Source organism: Dunckerocampus dactyliophorus, chromosome 1 (assembly GCF_027744805.1).
Source record: "Dunckerocampus dactyliophorus isolate RoL2022-P2 chromosome 1, RoL_Ddac_1.1, whole genome shotgun sequence".
NCBI classification, from domain to species: domain Eukaryota; kingdom Metazoa; phylum Chordata; class Actinopteri; order Syngnathiformes; family Syngnathidae; genus Dunckerocampus; species Dunckerocampus dactyliophorus.
Genome location: NC_072819.1, coordinates 48487188 through 48503973, shown reverse-complemented (window position 1 = coordinate 48503973; position 16786 = coordinate 48487188). Strand labels below are relative to the sequence as shown.

The window sequence follows — 16786 nt, the reverse complement described above, 5'->3', positions numbered from 1 at the left end:
AATACGTCCCATCAGCGGTGGCAAGCAGGGATGGGAGGACAGCATTAGTTGTGTTTACACTCAAGCTAGATCGCCTCTCTACAGTTCCATTCCCCCCAAAGTCATATTAATGTCATTGAATAGCCATGATGGAGGTGCACCCTTTGCAGCATTCCTCCTAACAAATCCTTGTCAATTGCTCCAGTCGCTCCTCACACAGGGCCTGCACCGCATCGAGAGACAGCCCTTATTTCCCACCCCATTAATGAACTCTTTCATTTGAAAGCCTTTGACTTGCTACCTTTTCATTGCGAAGCCAAGGCCAACAGGCGCCTGTGATAGCTCCTTGAAAATTAAAATGATCAATCAAGACAGATGACTTCGGATGCTCGGGCCTCAGAGAGCGCTGCCACCGTGCGGTGGTGCGTGATGCTCGACATCATCAACACCAAGGAGGCAGGCATTCAAGAGGAAAAAGCGGGTAAATCACCTTTACAGAACAGTTGATCAGCTCGTAACCATAACCTTACCGCACACACACAAAGACGCTGTAAGAGCTAATTGGAACTCGTGACAAATAGCCACAGTACGCCACGAACGCCTGTGTGTGCACCAAGGCACGTCAATTAAAGTACATTTTAAGTGGGTGAGCATGTCCTTTAAAGCTGTAAAGTAATTCATCAGGGATCATGGGAAAAACCAACTGCCACTAGGTAGTAAATACAATTGTGATACAGCGTAGATGCTGGACGACATAATCTCCATCTAAATCAATTTCTGAGTGAGAGCCCTCGACTCAGCTCAATATGTAGCCGCTGGGCCTCCGATAAGTGGCCACTGACACTAACCTATTAATTCATGTGCTTCGGTCCCTGTGGCAAATCTTGACCCTGCATGTTGGAAGCCCAGTGATAATGACAATTGCCAAGAAGGAACAAAAGGCAGAGTTTGGAGCAGAGTCATGGAATGGTAATGGTTTTAGTTTATTTCCAACATGCAAGGTTCCGTGGAGTGCGTCTCCTGTTCAAAGTTGCACAATTCAACATGCAAAAGAGCCTATTGATTCCTACCCATTCGCCGTATCACAGCAATTACTAAAGATAGATGGAAGTGATAAGGAGGAGTTAACAGTTTGTAGATGGCTATTACAGTAATACAATAATCCCTCGCCACTTCATGCTTCAAATTTAGTCGCTTCACTCTATCATCTTTTTTCTCAACTAAATTCATAAATCATCGCTGTTTGGTGGTTGAATACACCGATGATTCATTTTTTCAAATTCATATTTCAGCAAATTGTATGTATTTTTTGCCTAAATTAAGCATTTTCAAGCATAAAAATGGCTAAATGAACTAAAATACAAGAGGGGTTATAAGAGGGGAATGAAAAAAAGACAGAGACAAGGACAACAACAGCAACAACAATTGTGACAACAATAACAGAACAACAGAAACAAACAGGGCTACATCGGCAAATGTGACGACCACAAAGACCCTCCAATTGTATCTTTTATTGGATGGACTTTTATTGCATTAGGGACCTGACTCGCAGAGGTTTGATACAAAAGCCAAACATTATTGTTGGTCATGCTGTGTAAAAAAACGTGCATTCAGCAATACTTTGGTTGCATTATTTTTAATCCTTTGAAGAGTCATTTTCAGAGCCATATTCAACTCCAAAAATTCATTTTTGTAACAAAAGCTTATTATTGAAAAAAAAAAAAAGGATCGGTACCGGATTGGATCGGCAGCCAAAATATGTGCATATGTAGTATTCTACACTGGCCACTAGGTGTCAGTAATGTTACACTGATGAGCCAATAGCCACCGCAAGAATTACTGTACATAAAACGGAAGTAAAAAAAGGAACAAGGACCTTTCCCAAAGCTGACATGTGAGTCTATATTATGTCTTATTTATGCCTTAAATGTCTTATTTTCTCTTATTATGTCGACTATATTGGGCAATTCGAGTGTAAAAGTGACTATAGGGGTGTTATTTTATGTCTAGGGGACTCTAATAATGTTAAAAAAAACCGTATGCATCGATCTAGAGCAGTGGTTCCCAAACTTTTTACAGTCGCATATCTCTTCAGACATTTGGCCTGAAGCCATGTGCTCCATACTCCTGCACACTTAAAAAACATAAACGTGTTTATCTTAATTAATTTGAAATATTGAACATAATTAATTGTTTAATTAATTTTATAGTAATTCTGGGGCAAAAATGTATATTTTGCATGGTCATATTTTGATACAGTTTTACATCCATCCATCCATCCATCCATTTTCTATACCGCTTCTTCCTCATTAGGGTCGCGGGGGCATGCTGGAGTCTATCCCAGCTGACTTCGGGCGACAGGCGGGGTACACCCTTGACTGGTCGACAGCCAATCACAGGGCACATATAGACAAACAACCATTCACACTCACATTCATACCTATGGGCAATTTTAGAGTCGCCAATTAACCTCACCACGATAAAGCAGTATCTGAAGTACAAAAATACATGCAACGTGCGATAATGGCTCATTTTCGGGGGAATCCCCACTCACAGTGACGGGTTTTCACCAGCTGGGACGTGCAGGGATTGGAACACCAATATAAATGAAATCTTTAAGATTAAACACTCTTAATGCACAAAATAATCATCAAACGTACTCATTTGCTCATATGATGCACATAGAGCAACGAACAACTTCATGCTCCATCTCCTTTCTGCGCCGTTCTCCTTGTGCCGTGAGGCATTCAGGCGCACTCGTAATTGTGAATTGTGCTAATTGTTTTTAATGTGTATTCATGTACCCCCTAGTACACTTGGTGTACTCCTGGGGGTACGCACACCCCACTTCGGGAACCTAGTATCTAGAGCATCCCAAACATGCTCAGTGGGTGGCAAGTCAGGTGACTATGCTGGCCATGCAAGCACTGAGACGTTTGCAGCTTCCTGTAATTGTGTACAGGTCCTTGCAACATGGGGTCATGGAAGTGATGGTCTGGGATAAACGGCACAACAGTGGGCCTCAGGATGTCACCAGGGTATCTCTGCGCATTCAAAATGCCATCAATCAATCACCATTGACAATTTTGTTGTGTCAAACGCTCCAATGACACTAAAAGCCGATTCTATTCAGCTACTAACAGTTGCTATCAGCTACAAGGTTACCTTCCAGGCACGCTACAGGAGTGAACTGTTGGTCATCTCTTTGCAACTTCCACTCTTGTGGTCAGACTTACTAGATTTTGAGCATCTGTGGAATTTCTTTTAAGTCCAGAAGAGCATTTGAAAGGTCAAAAGTCACCGATGTATATCAGAGAGGACCTCTCTCACAATCTCATTTCAGTTCAGTCAGGATTCTCATGTTCTTTTGCACCAAATCATCCAAGCATGCCTTTAAATGATTCATATTCCTGTAATGCAAAGGTGTCAAACCCAAGGCCGGTAGGCCACATCCGGACAGTCAGGTCATTTTATGCTGCCCATGAAAGGCCAAATGCACAATGGACTCACTTTCTGGCTATAACTGCACGAACCCCTGCAGTCTGTCTTCAGTCTCCATCCCATCCAAAATATGCCCATGTCTGTCTCAGAGCAGGGCTCCAACATGTACAGTATGAGTACAAGCATAAACCAATCACCATTCATTCAAACAGACGAGGGAAGCCGCCAGGAGGAGTTGGGGGTGGACGGGATGGAGGTGAGCCGCCAAACAATCACTCAGCAGAACGTCAAGTGCCCTGGTTGGTCGCGTCTCTCTCCTCCGTTTAATGCTTGCTTGTGCGCAAATACATGCGCAACCACTCTGACACATGCGTGACGCACTGGGAGACGTCCAAACAAACGCAAACGTTATGAACAATTCGCGTCAAAAAGATTTATGCCCGGGGACTGCATACAATTAATGTTCATTCACTGAGGTTTAGAAGAGGGAGGGGGCGCGAGGGAGCTTCTGGCCATGTTGCAGTCACGAGCTGTCTTCGTGTATTAGACACAAAAAAACGAGCGAGGCTTGTGCGTAACGGCCGATACAAACCCGCAGTTCGCTCCGAATGCCGCATATTGGCGGAGCTTGATTCCGTCTGACAGAACGTGCCGACACTATGCAGTGTTTACAATCTGACAAATGAAACAACAATAGATCAACTTTTTTTGTTTGCGGCGTGAGAACACAATGATGAACTTACCTGCACAACAGTTTCCGAATGGTTAAGATCACCGTGCTGTCAATTCAAAGAGCCATTGCGTTGAATGAGAGGGTGTCCTGGGCTACTAAGAATAGAAAACGTGTGTTTTTTTAAGAGCAAAGAATACACACTCCCAAAAGTAGTGCACTTCAACGTCGCTCCCAAAATTACATATTGCCAAAGCGAGCCTGGCACACCTGCAGCCAGTCACTTCCAAACGCGGCAAGGAAAGAAATCATGCTCGAGACTCAGCTGGATCAATAAAACCACCGATAAAATCAATATGGGAAGTGGTTATCGATGTGATCATTCCGTGAAATCCGTCGTGTCTTCTAGCTCAGGACCGCATGAGCGTGGATGTCCTGAAGTGACGATGCGCGCCAAGGAAAGATGCGCTGCCCGGCTCTCGCTCTCTCTCTTTCAGAGTCCAAGCAAGACGTGTCAATTGCATAGGATGAAATCCACCGGACGTGCCTTCAAAATAAAAGCATATAGTTTGGTAATCGACCACGTGCGAGTAGTGAAAGTTACAGTAGGACAACAAAATGAGGGTGACCACATTTTAATAACGAAAACCAGGATGTTCACATGATGCTGGAGGTTTATGCTTCATAATTTCAATACATATGATTGGCTGGCGACCAGTCCAGGGTGTACCCCGCCTCTCGCCGGAAGTCAGCTGGTATAGGCTGAGGATAAGCGGCATAGAAGACGGATGGATGAACTTTCAATGCATTTAAAGTGTGCCTCCTCTGTATGGACACTAGAAAGTTGTTATATTACAAAATACTACCTATCACCAAAGACACCGATTAGAGTGTTAGGGCCACATTAGGAAAAAAAATGGAGATTTCGAGAGTAAAGTCGTAAATTTGTGAGAATAAGTAAAAAAAAAAAAAAAAAAAAAAAAAAAAGAACACCACCACCGGCAAAAATCCGTGATGTAATTTATCTTATTTATTATTCATTGTGTAAAACTAAGACATGAGCAACATCAAATTAAAAGCACAAAATGAATGCAGACCCACCATCCACCAGTACAAGCCTGGAGTTTGTTTGTTTGACGTGTGTGGTAAAGGCAGTGTGCTAGCATGAATTAACTTGAGACAAATGTCCACATTAGCACTCAGTGAGTCATCAAAACTTACCTTCATGCATTCCCACATAGTATCAGCATTTGAGGCCAAATATGAGTGAAAGAAAAATGTTAAAAATACAGTATAGTAGTACTATCTGTGTGGCATGAGCGAAAGTTAGCGCACGCACGATGGTGCGTTCAGGGACCGTCGAACAAAGTGGACCGGTCACCGCTTGCAACAAACAACATATAAATGCCAAAACTATGTGATTTGGAACTTTATATTATTTTTTAAATAAAATAATGTCCCTTATTTCTGAAATTGATATGCATTTACGTAAAATTTGATGTAGTTATTTACAAGTGTATTTTTTTTATTTATCATTCTACCTGAAAGCTTCTCGCGGTCTGGTTCGGCCCCAAGCATGTACCGGTACTGGGGCGTGGCCCAGTAGTTGGGGACTTTTGACTTACGGGGTCTACCTGAAAAGCGTAAGGACTAGGTTCCGGTTCTGGTTCCGATTCCTTGTTTCGACTCTGGTTCCTAACAATTTTCGATTCCGATTTTTTTCAAAGGTAGGGTCATAAACATTTGCATGGTTTGAATGAGGGTGCTAACCAAAGTGTTTGAATGAAACGTCTGGATGTTTAAATTATTATTATTTTTTATTACATGAACTTTTTATGAATGCCTTTACTATGAATTTCTCACAGGGCTATAATTAAACAGTATATGAATATCAAATAACTGAACTTGAACATAAATGTTTGGAAGTCTCTTGATATACGAGTACACGTTCACAAGCCATTTTTATATTTGGAAACCTCATGAAAAAACAGTGCCACATATCCAGTTGATTATGTGTTGGAGAGTGTCTTATGATCTAGAATGGGCAAAGTGTAACTTAACCTGAGCTCTGTTACTGAGTTCATGCTAACCGGCGTGCAGAATATCAAACAAGTAAGGCGAATGGAGTAACACTTAACTTCCTGGCTAAAGCTAGTGTTAACGTCAGGTATACAGCATTAGGTTAGCTGGATATTTGAGTTGGCCACCGTATTTGCAGGATAAAGTATTCTGTATAAAGTATAAAGTAAAGTATATATAGTTTGCTGCCTCAATGTGGGGGGTCTTTTGTGACCTCTTGGATGAGTCGTTGCTGCTCTCTTGGGGTAATTTTGGTTGGCACTCCTGGGAAGGTTCACCACTGTACAATTTTTTCGCCCTTTGTAGATCACGGCTCTCACTATGGTTTGCTGGAGTCCCAAAGCTTTAGAAATGGCTTTATAACCTTTTCCAGACTGATAGGGCTCAGTTAATCTCAGTTATGTTTTAACAGGAGGGGCAATCACTTTTTCACACAGGGCCATGTAGGCTTGGATTTTTTTTCTCCCTTAATAAAACAAAGTTTCATTTATAAACTGCTTTTTGAGTTCGGTGGTGTTGTCCTTGACTAATATTTAAATTTGTCTGATGATCTGAAACGTTTAAGTGTGACAAACATTTAAAAAAAAAAGAAATCAGGAAGAGGGCCAACACTTTTTCACACCAGTGTAAAACTAAAACACAAACAGGTCTCCTCTCCTTTCTTTTTGTCAAAGTAACTCTAATAGTGGTGAAAGTTGGAGACACCGGTTTTGGGATTTCAGTCTGTTCATTGTTTGCGAGCCACCAATGGCTCAATTACAGCCAGCAGGAGACACAACCTGAATCACTAAAGTTGATGAATGACAACGATGAGCTCTGCTTTCTCCCCAAATTGGAAATGTGGAATACAGATGACGGACTTGCAGGTGAGTGGGCCTCCCTGTTGGCTAACCAGGCAATAAAAAGGGTTCTACTTTGATTTGCCCCTCGGTGGGCTGCTCATCAAGACGTGGGTCTCTGTGAGCAGAATGCTGATGAAGGGAGAGCTTTGAGGAATAGGAAAAATCTATGCCTCCCCTGACTGAAAGTGTGCACTTGTGAGCTTTCTTTGTCATCTACGGGGCCTGTCGTGAATAGTGGATCCTTAATGAGCACACGAGTGGACAAACACAGCATTGAGTCCTTCCTTCTAGTCGAGGTTGTCTCCTGCAGATGGCCTCACTCAACTGGTTTATTTATAAACTTTGAGCATAACTGCATCATGGTTTATTTTTCTTCACTCTGATACACGCTACCGTGCAAACGTCTTTTATGCTTGTATGTCGAGGTAAAGCCAGTCTGTTCTTGTTTGTTTTGTTGTTGTGTTTATTCTGTTGTGATTGGGCAGGGGTCTGACTGAGAGCCCCGCTGCGACTGCAAGGAGTAGCATCAAAATGAAACCAGGGGTAACTTTTTGGGAATTTTGCCCATCATCCACAATCCTGATGTGACACATGAACACATGTGTCTTTCCCTTTTCTGTGTGTTCCACATAATGGGAAACCCTTACTTCGCCTATAAAGCCTTCTGAAAACAACTCTAAAAAGCGCCAACAAGGCTCCATTCACATATAATGTGACGTGCATATTAACGAAGCTACAGCGACATTGTTATTATTATCATTAACATTGTTACTGGTGTTTTGATACCTCGTCACACCGAGCCGGCTAGCTACTAGCCTGCTAGTGACTACCTTCACCACACACTCGCCCGCAGCGCATCAGCGCCCCGCTCTCAATGCCTCAGACCACTACCAAAAAGATAAGGCTATGTATCAGACCTGCCGCCACTGCTACTGTGTTTTTATTTTGGAGTTTAGAAAAGTTAACGCTAGGTGTAGGCGTTTGTTTCTATGTTGCTATGTGAAATCGATGTGCCCAGGAAGGAAGTTCCGGTAATGCTTAAAAGGACCAAAATACTGCAGTCTCAATTCATTGATTGTTTCATTTCAAATTCATTGTAGTTGTATCTACAGTGTTCCATCGCGGTTCACCTTTTGTGGACTCGCTGTTCCGCGGATGTTTTTAGTGCAATTTTAGTGCTTTTTGTTTACATGCAGAGCCTGGCCCTTTAAGAAGAATTGCATTGTGGGAAGTTGAGTGCTGTAGTTCTGTGATTTAACACAAGCAGCATCGTCTCTCTATATCTACCTCTTCTGTCTGCACCGCCCATTTTCTTCTGCTTCCTGATTGGCTACGAAGAAGCTAACCATGTGAGGAAAACACACTGAACTCTATACTACTGGAAGGGGCGTCACGGCTGACCGCATGAAGCCATTGGTCGGCCATCTTGCTTCACCCAAAAAAGCACACACGCATACACATACATGTATCTTCATTCACTACATTTACATTTTTTATGGTTCGGTATAAAAATTAAGACGAATTTTAAAAAATTCCATTGAAACAGACTAAATTTACTAGACCCAAATCTCAAAATTTTCCTCCAGTTTAAGTTTTTTCCTACCTCTACGGTGTGAAATTACAATGCATAAAAACTCAATTTCAGTGTTCACAAGGTATTTGTTATGAAAAGGATCTACGTAGTATCAAAGTTAAATGAAACGCATACCTTTAAAACAGGGGTGGGCAAACTTTTTGACTCGCGTCTCAGATTAACTTTGACTACTAGCAAGTCATGTTGCCAGCTTGTATGTTAAAGGTTTAAGTACTTTGGAAGCAACTGGCGGGCCGGATTCAAATGCTTGGCGGGCCGCATGTGGCCCCCGGGCCGTAGTTTGCCCACCCCTGCTTTAGAAGATGATCGGGAAAGTCAAATATTGTTGGAACTGCATTTTGTTGTAATCTAACAGTCTGGCCGGTCCTGTCGAAGTTCTCCTCGGTGAAATAACTTGAACAGAGTTGCGATCTGGCTGCAGGAATCCACCTGTCTCTCCGCATATTTACTACCCATTGCTTTAGAAGTTGAGCATTGCAGTGTGGAAATCTAAAGGAGAATAAGGGCTCATTTACAACTACTTAGATGAAAAGATGCTTGCAGATTTAAAGTATGTATTTTTTTAACTATTTTTATTATTTATAAGCATTTAGCTACCTGTGAAATGTAAGTCCCTTCTCGCGATTTTCACGTGTATCACGATTTGTGCAATTAACAGCAGCACAAGACGGCATCTCGAACTCCTCGTAGTTGTGAGGCTTTCTTGGCGACTTCTGTACTTCCGGTGGCTTCAGGCCTCCAATGCGCAGCATTCCAGTTATAGAGTTCAGTGGGAAAACACGACGACAGGAGCAATATGTTTTAACAAGGATACAAAAACGCTGCAGCCCAACGCCGCCAGGACGGCGAGGCACGGTCAAAGGAATGAAATACGTGTAATAATTTCTTGTGTCCAACCTAGTAGGTTGATCATCTAAAAACAAAAATTTGAACTTTGAGAGTGTTTAAACAAGAGAGAACTGTGAGAAAATGTTAATGCCTGTATGAGAAAAATGTACCTGTATAAAGTGTGTGGTGAGGGGTTTTACAGCCTTAACACATATACTGTATAATAACTGTAAAAAAAGATAGTTGGCTACTATCCCGCGCGGTAAACGAGGGAACCCTGTAAAGGTAAATTTGTGAATCTCTGAAGACATTTAATGACCCAAATATACAACATACTTGTTTATTTAAGTATATGTTTCGTCTTATGGAACCTCGAGCAATGGTACAGGTAACCCACGGACAGGTCCGCACCTATTGGGGTATTTGGGCTATGGTTTCGTCCCAGTTTTTGAATGTTTTTTGTGCGTAAAAGAACAGAATTTCTCCCAAAATGGTCTCCCTACTGTGTATTATTATGATTAAAAGATTTTTTTAAATGAAGCATGGAAATGAATACAGAAAAACTGAAGGACATGGGAGCCACTTTGATGTGTACATTAAAGATGCTAAAACCAAACCAATGTTGGTCAGTATATTTTCTACTGTAAGCTATATAAGCTTTGTGTTATAGGCGACAAAGCAAATTAGTTTACTATCTAACAGCATTAGATACAGGCCAAAAATGGCCCATGTGCCACCCACGGCTGACAGTGTTTCTTTTCAGAAAGCTGCAAGTGCGACAGCAAGAGTTTGAACAGGGTGGTCATTATTTTATTCTTAGTAAAGTTCCTTACCTGAAGCGCAGTATTAACAGCTGCAGCGTGTAGGACTGTTCTCATCTCTACTGAACAATGCCAGCACACTGCTTACATCTTATGCAGTCATCTTTGGCCATTTATGGAAGTGGAGGGTTCAAAAACAGATGCACCGCACCTCCACGGTCCTCTCCGATATATACTCTGTCACCAAATACTGTCTGACACCTGAACTATGAACAGTGTGAGAAATGGGTTGTCACAAAATGTATTGAAAAACAGCGGCCCGTAAGGGTGAACTATCCTGCGCAGGGTGGACCGTACCATCCCTAATGTAAGCCAAAAATTCTATAAAAGTGAAGCGACAATGACTGCAATTTATTCAAGCCACTCTGAGCTGAGACCGCGTCACCAACACTGTGGTTTTAAAATGACGCTTGCGCAACAATTTACTAGAAAGCTAACAGGGAAAGGTGATACATGACTTTAGTTGACATTAGTTGGCATCAGGTGTACTGTTGCATAACTGTAATTTTCACATCTGGTAAAATCAAAGCTTGGCACCGTGGGAATTTACAAAGGACGCCACAGCTTCCCCTCCAGTGGAACAGGGAACGAGCATCACAAATAGATTGAGAACACCGTTCAAGTTTTTGCGTTACATACTTCCTTGGTTCACAATGATTGGAGTTTTTCTTTTTTCTGACTTTGTAAAATGTGCACTGCCATTTTCGTAGTGTTCACTAGTATACTACTACTACTACTACTGCTACTACTAGTGTAGTGTGCTACTTCTTGGTTGACAGCAAAGACAGAGACAGGGAAGACATCTGAGTGACGTAGCAGTGAGAGTAGGAACCCGAAACGTCGGCACAATGAAAGGAAAGGGTAGGAAACTAGCTGAAATGATGGAGAGAAGAAAAATTGGTATACATACCGTGTTGAAGAGACCAGGAGGAAAGGCATCAATGCTGGAAGCATTGGAGGAGGTTACATGCTGTTTTAATATTGAGTGGGAAGATAAATTGGGTAGGTGTGATCCTGAAGGGAGAGTATGTAAACAGTGTCACGGAGGTCAAGCGTGTCAAGACAGAGCTATGGTGATGAAGACTCAAATCAGGGGAGTAATGCTGAACATTGTGATAGCGCTTGCCCGATAAGTTGGTTGAGAGTCAGAAGAGAAAAGACCTTTCTGGAGCTGGTCGGATGAGTTGATGCAGAGTATTCACAGAGGTGAGAGAGTGTTAGTCGGTGCAGACCTCAATGGCCACGTTGGTGAAGGACACAAAGGAGATGAGGGGGTGATGGGCAGGTTCTGTGTTCAGGGCCATGGAACATGGAAGGACATCCGGTGGTAGATTTCACAAAAACGAATGCAAATGGCCGTGGTTATTTCCAGAAGAGGAAGGAACACAGAGTAGTAGTCTATGTCTTCCAGTAATGTGTACATGTGTATGTTATATTTCTTTGTCCAATCAGATTTTAGCTTCTGTGTTGCCATATCAATGCAATCTGCCCAGGGCCATCAGAATCAGTAGTGCTGGACAGTATCACTTAAACACTATTAGCAATGATCAATCAGATTTCAGATTCGCCTCTCAGGGCCTGCAAGCTGTCCCACAGTGACATCAGCATGTTTCCATCCTCTGGTTGGTTGATCAGAAAACAAATACGAGTTACGCCCACAATGGCTACCTGAGGAAGTGAGGAATTGGCATCTCTGGTGAGTAGATGTATTTTATTAAAAAGGTTTTAATAGGGGATTTATTAATAAGGGTGTCCGATACTATTGGTGGGCCGATATTATTGCCGATATTGGCATAAAAATGTAATATCGGTCAATATCGGTATCAGTTTTTTCCCTAAAATGAAAGCCGATATAGCCCTTTAAGTGCAAAAGTCACAACATTGCAGCATTGCATTTTAGTTCATACTTTACACCAGGAGATGGCGGGCGCGTTCCTATGCAAAGTTTAGGGAGAGTTTATAGACCTTGAAGCCCCCCTGTGCGTACAGCTGCTGCAACAGCAAGCCCGCTCGACATGACAGTACACGCGCCGCATATACTGTACACTTAAGCCGGTGCTTTGGTGAACCGTGTTCGGGGTGGCAGGACGTGATGGGTTGTCAAAACACCACTAAGGGAGAGGTGGATAGTGGGAATGAAAAAAAAACACGGAAATGGCTGCAGTGTATTCGATGAAATGGGGACATACAGTATTATTAGTAATACAGTATTGGTACAGTATTGGTACAGTATTGGCGGAAACTACCAATTACTTATTGTGTTGGAGTTTCCCAAACTCGAAGCGCTTAAGGTGGGCAACCGTAGCTTGCAACCTCGCCACGGACAATTTTCATCATCATTTCAATTATACTGGCTCTCACAGTGTCTGCCAAATCTGTCTGGTTAAGTCCCCACTGAAGGCCTATAGGTACCAAATGCACCGTGTGTCACTCCTGTACATGTGTACTTTTTTGCTATTGAAAATGTACAATCAATTATTTTGTAGTTCAATAATAAAACTAACGAACTAAATTATAACTAAGGGCATTACTGTATTAATTATAGTTTGGCAGGCATGGGGGCCACGTGTTAAAGTGGGGTAATGAGGTTACGGAAGGAAGCTTCAAAGCTCAACTGAAATTCCTGCCAAGCAAACAAAGAACATATCTACATGTCAAAGTCACACGATTGTCCCGAACGAAGCGTTAGGCATCCCTCTCAACAAAAACAACAGTGAACAATTCGAGAAACGAGGTGCTCTGTGGCTGAGCATTCGGAGGTGATGTCTTCTGAGAGATGTTGCATAATTCATGACCCCCAAGATAACGGACTAGTCACTTTGCATCTTTTGGACATCGACAAAGCAGAGAAAGAGATAGAGACTTGTTTTTTTTTTTTACGTTATTGACTAACCAAGAGTAAGAAAGAAATTCACTTTCAGTCCTGCTGCTGTGCTTTGATTTGTCCTACTTCCAGAAAATGACTTTTGCACAAATCGTAGCTTCCTGCAAGCTTACTCACTAGTCTCTAAATCTGCGTCTTTGGTGACAATGTAGTTTAGAAATCCGTAGTCTGGTAACAACATGGGCATGCGTACAAGAGAAGCTGCAGAACCTGCTTCGAAATAAAAATGTCACAGAGGGAAAGACTAAATACTCAGAGGCAGGTGTCTCATGGAACACCAGTGAGACATGTCTGGCTAATCCGCTAATCAGTGGGGGTAAACACACAAGAGAAAATTGTGAATTTGAAATGAGAGGATAGTTAGCCAACAAAATAAAACAGGAAATTACACTGCAGATTGTGACAGTTAAGCCCGTTTAAAAACACAATGCCATCATTATCCCATTTCTCGGGATATCAGATTATAAGTATCGTAATGACGAATATATATTTGTGAGATTGGATTAAGTTGAGCATATAGATTTCTCCCTAATACTTGGATTTCTTCATGCATACAAATGGAAGTTATGTAGTCACAACATGAAGGATGGTCTATCATGCCAAGACCAAGGGCAGATGCTTGTCATCGTTTTCTTTCCTAGCCTATTTTTCAGGCCTCTTGCTATCACATTAGGACAGATAACTTTCAAGACCATAGGTGGCAATTGTTCAACAAGACGTTTGTCACGCTGCACGTATGTCCTCCCAAGGAAATCCCATAATGGACTGAAACCATGTAATCCAGGGTTTTTTTTTTAGTTTTGATTGACATGCAACCTGCGACTGAATGTATGAACAGTGACTAACCAATCTTTTTTGTAGGTCCCAAAAGGCAGACGTGTCTGGGGAAAGGAGAAAATCTGGTCACGTCAGAGCTGATGCATTTTGTGAGTAGCTTATTCTTTCTCATTCTGGCGCAATGGAATGCAACATACTTAGCCCCCACTGCTTTAGACAACCAGTGCATTGATTTGTCTGACAGAAATAATCGCCGTGTCATGTCAGCTGCGGGAGTCAGCACAGCGCTTCGTGACCTGTTTGTGTTCTGGCATCCGCAGTGCTTGTCGACTACGTTAGTGATCAAGGACACATTTATGTGTCAGCAACCATCCAACAGGATATTCTGTTTCTCTTATACAAGAATAGTCTTCTTTATCTAAGTCAATAAAGTCACCAAACTTAAAGCCCTCAGTCCTCAGATCCTTTCTCATACTTGCTCACAGTTTTTGTTGAGCATCCTCCTGGCTTACATCCGACATTTCAAAAGAGTAATTCATCCAGAAAGCCTTGGTTTGCTCTTTATGCAACTCCACTGTCGAGGCTGGAGTGCCTGAAAGTCTCATTTACTTCTGAACGCAAGAATTCTAGTTAGAATTCAAAGCTGGCACAGCTTTAGATTAAACATCTAGAAATATGGATCTTTATCTCGCTCCATCAAAATTGCAAAAATGTTGATAAGGATGTAGAATTTGATTGGATTGCAAAACAGAAAGGCAAACTCATCCATGTACTTGTTTTTTTTTTGTTAACTGGAATTTGTGTCTTGACAATGTGTTTTTTTTTAACTTCTTACATGCAAAACGAAGTGTACCACTTATTTTTGTGGAGGATCATTTATGTGCATTGCGTAATACTTTTAGGTTCAGTGTTGTAGCTTTGTGTACGTCTGTTTAATATTCCCATAGGAATGCTTTCATGACACCCCTACTCACATAGCACAACCAGAGTTGCACAACACTCACGTATAAAGTGGTGTGAAAAAGTATTTTCCCCTTTCCTGATTTCTTTTTTTTTGCATGTTTTCCACACTTAAATGTTTCAGATCATCAAACAAATTAAAATATTAGTCAACGACAACACAACTGAACACATGAAGCTTTTTGTTACTAAGGCAGAAAATAAATCCAAAGCTGCATGGCTCTGTATGAAAAAGTGATTGCCCCCTAAACCTAATAACTAGTTGGGCAGCAACAACTGCAATCAAGCGTTTGTGATAACTTGCATTGAGTCTCTTGCAGCGCTGTGGAGGAATTTTGGCCCACTCATCTTTGCAGAATTGTTGTCATTCAGCAACATTGGAGGGTTTTCCAACATGAAGCACCTTTTTAAGGTCATGCCACAGCATCTCAATAGGATTCAGGTCAGGACTTTGACTAGGCCACTCCAAAGTCTTCATTTTGTTTTTCTTCAGCCATTCAGAGGTGGACTTGCTGGTGTGTTTTGGATCTTTGTCCTGCTGCGGAACCCAAGTTGGCTTCAGCTTGATGTCACGAACAAATGGCCGGACATTCTCCTTCAGGATTTTTTGGGAGACAGCAGACGTCATGGTTCCATTTATTACAGAAAGTCTTCCAGGACCTGAAGCAGTAAAACAGCCCCAGCCCATCACACTACCACCACCATATTTTACTCTTGGTATAATATATGCGCTGTTACTTTTACGCCGGATGTAATGTAAACACACACCTTCCAAAAAGTTCAACTTTTGTCTCATTAGACCAGAGAACATTTCCCCAAAGGTCTTGGGGATCATCAAGATGTTTTCTGGCAAAATTGAGACAAGCCTTAATGTTCTTTTTGTTCAGCAGTGGTTTTGGTCTTGGAACTCTGCCATGCAGGCTGTTGTTGCCCAGTGTCTTTCTTATTTACACTGTCCTTAATTGAGGCAAGTGAGGCCTGCAGTTCTTTGGAAGTTGTTGTGGGGTCTTTTGTGACCTCTTGGATGAGTCGTCGCTGAGCTCTTAGGGTCATTTTGGTTGGCCGGCCACTCCTGGGAAGGTTCATCACTGTTCCATGTTTTCACCATTTGTGGATAATGGCTCTCACTGTGGTTCACTGGAGTCCCAAAGCTGTAGAAATGGCTTTATAACGTTTTTCAGACTGATATATCTCAATTAATCTCAGTTAAGTTATGTTTTAACACCACTCTTTCACAAAGGCCCATGTAGGTTTGGATTTTTTTTCTCCCTTAATAATAAAATGTTTCATTTTAAATTGCATTTGGGTCCAGTTGTGTTGTCATTGACTAATATTTAAATTTGTTTGATGATCTGAAACATTTCAGTGTGACAAACATGCAAAAAAAATTAGAAATCAATAAGGGGGCAAACACTTTACACACCACACCACTTTAACTGATGGACAAATACTGGAAGAAGAGGCAGACACACAACATTAGTGTTGTTCTCACTCACACAAGCTTAACTTTCACTTCTAAACAAACTTAAGGATCACTTTGAGGGGCACGTCAACTGCTATATAGACTGTGTACTTCCACAACAGTAGTCGCCTTTATATGACATCATCTATGCGCCTCACTTTCCAGGCATGACCAATCAACTTACACGAAATCAAACTGTTACAATACTGATGGTTGGCAGTCCAAACAGAAGCTGTAGTAATTCTACAGCTGATCCAACTTGCTTAGGATGTTTCAGATCAAAACATGATCGCTGCATAAAGCCTGTTTTATGCTTTCCGCATCCGCGAGGTCCGTGAGGCTCTGTGCGGACCAATGACACCATTTTCGCACCCACACCCCCTCAAGCAGCCCTTTTCATGCAGAAAATTCCTGCTCCGCGTACCTCCAAATTTTTCTAACTACACGGA

At 41.9% G+C, this 16786-nt stretch overlaps 1 protein-coding gene across 2 annotated transcripts in view; it reads right to left on the bottom strand.

Annotated features, from left to right (window-relative positions):
- Positions 1-4591, bottom strand: part of LOC129188639 (interleukin-1 receptor accessory protein-like 1) — a 210332-nt gene extending 205741 nt beyond the window's left edge. For both annotated transcript variants that reach the window (XM_054789477.1, XM_054789485.1), the window contains exon 1: positions 4164-4591. The gene's annotated coding sequence lies outside the window, so the exon portion shown is untranslated. The remainder of the gene's footprint in view (positions 1-4163) is intronic.
- Between the last annotated feature and the right edge of the window lie 12195 nt (positions 4592-16786).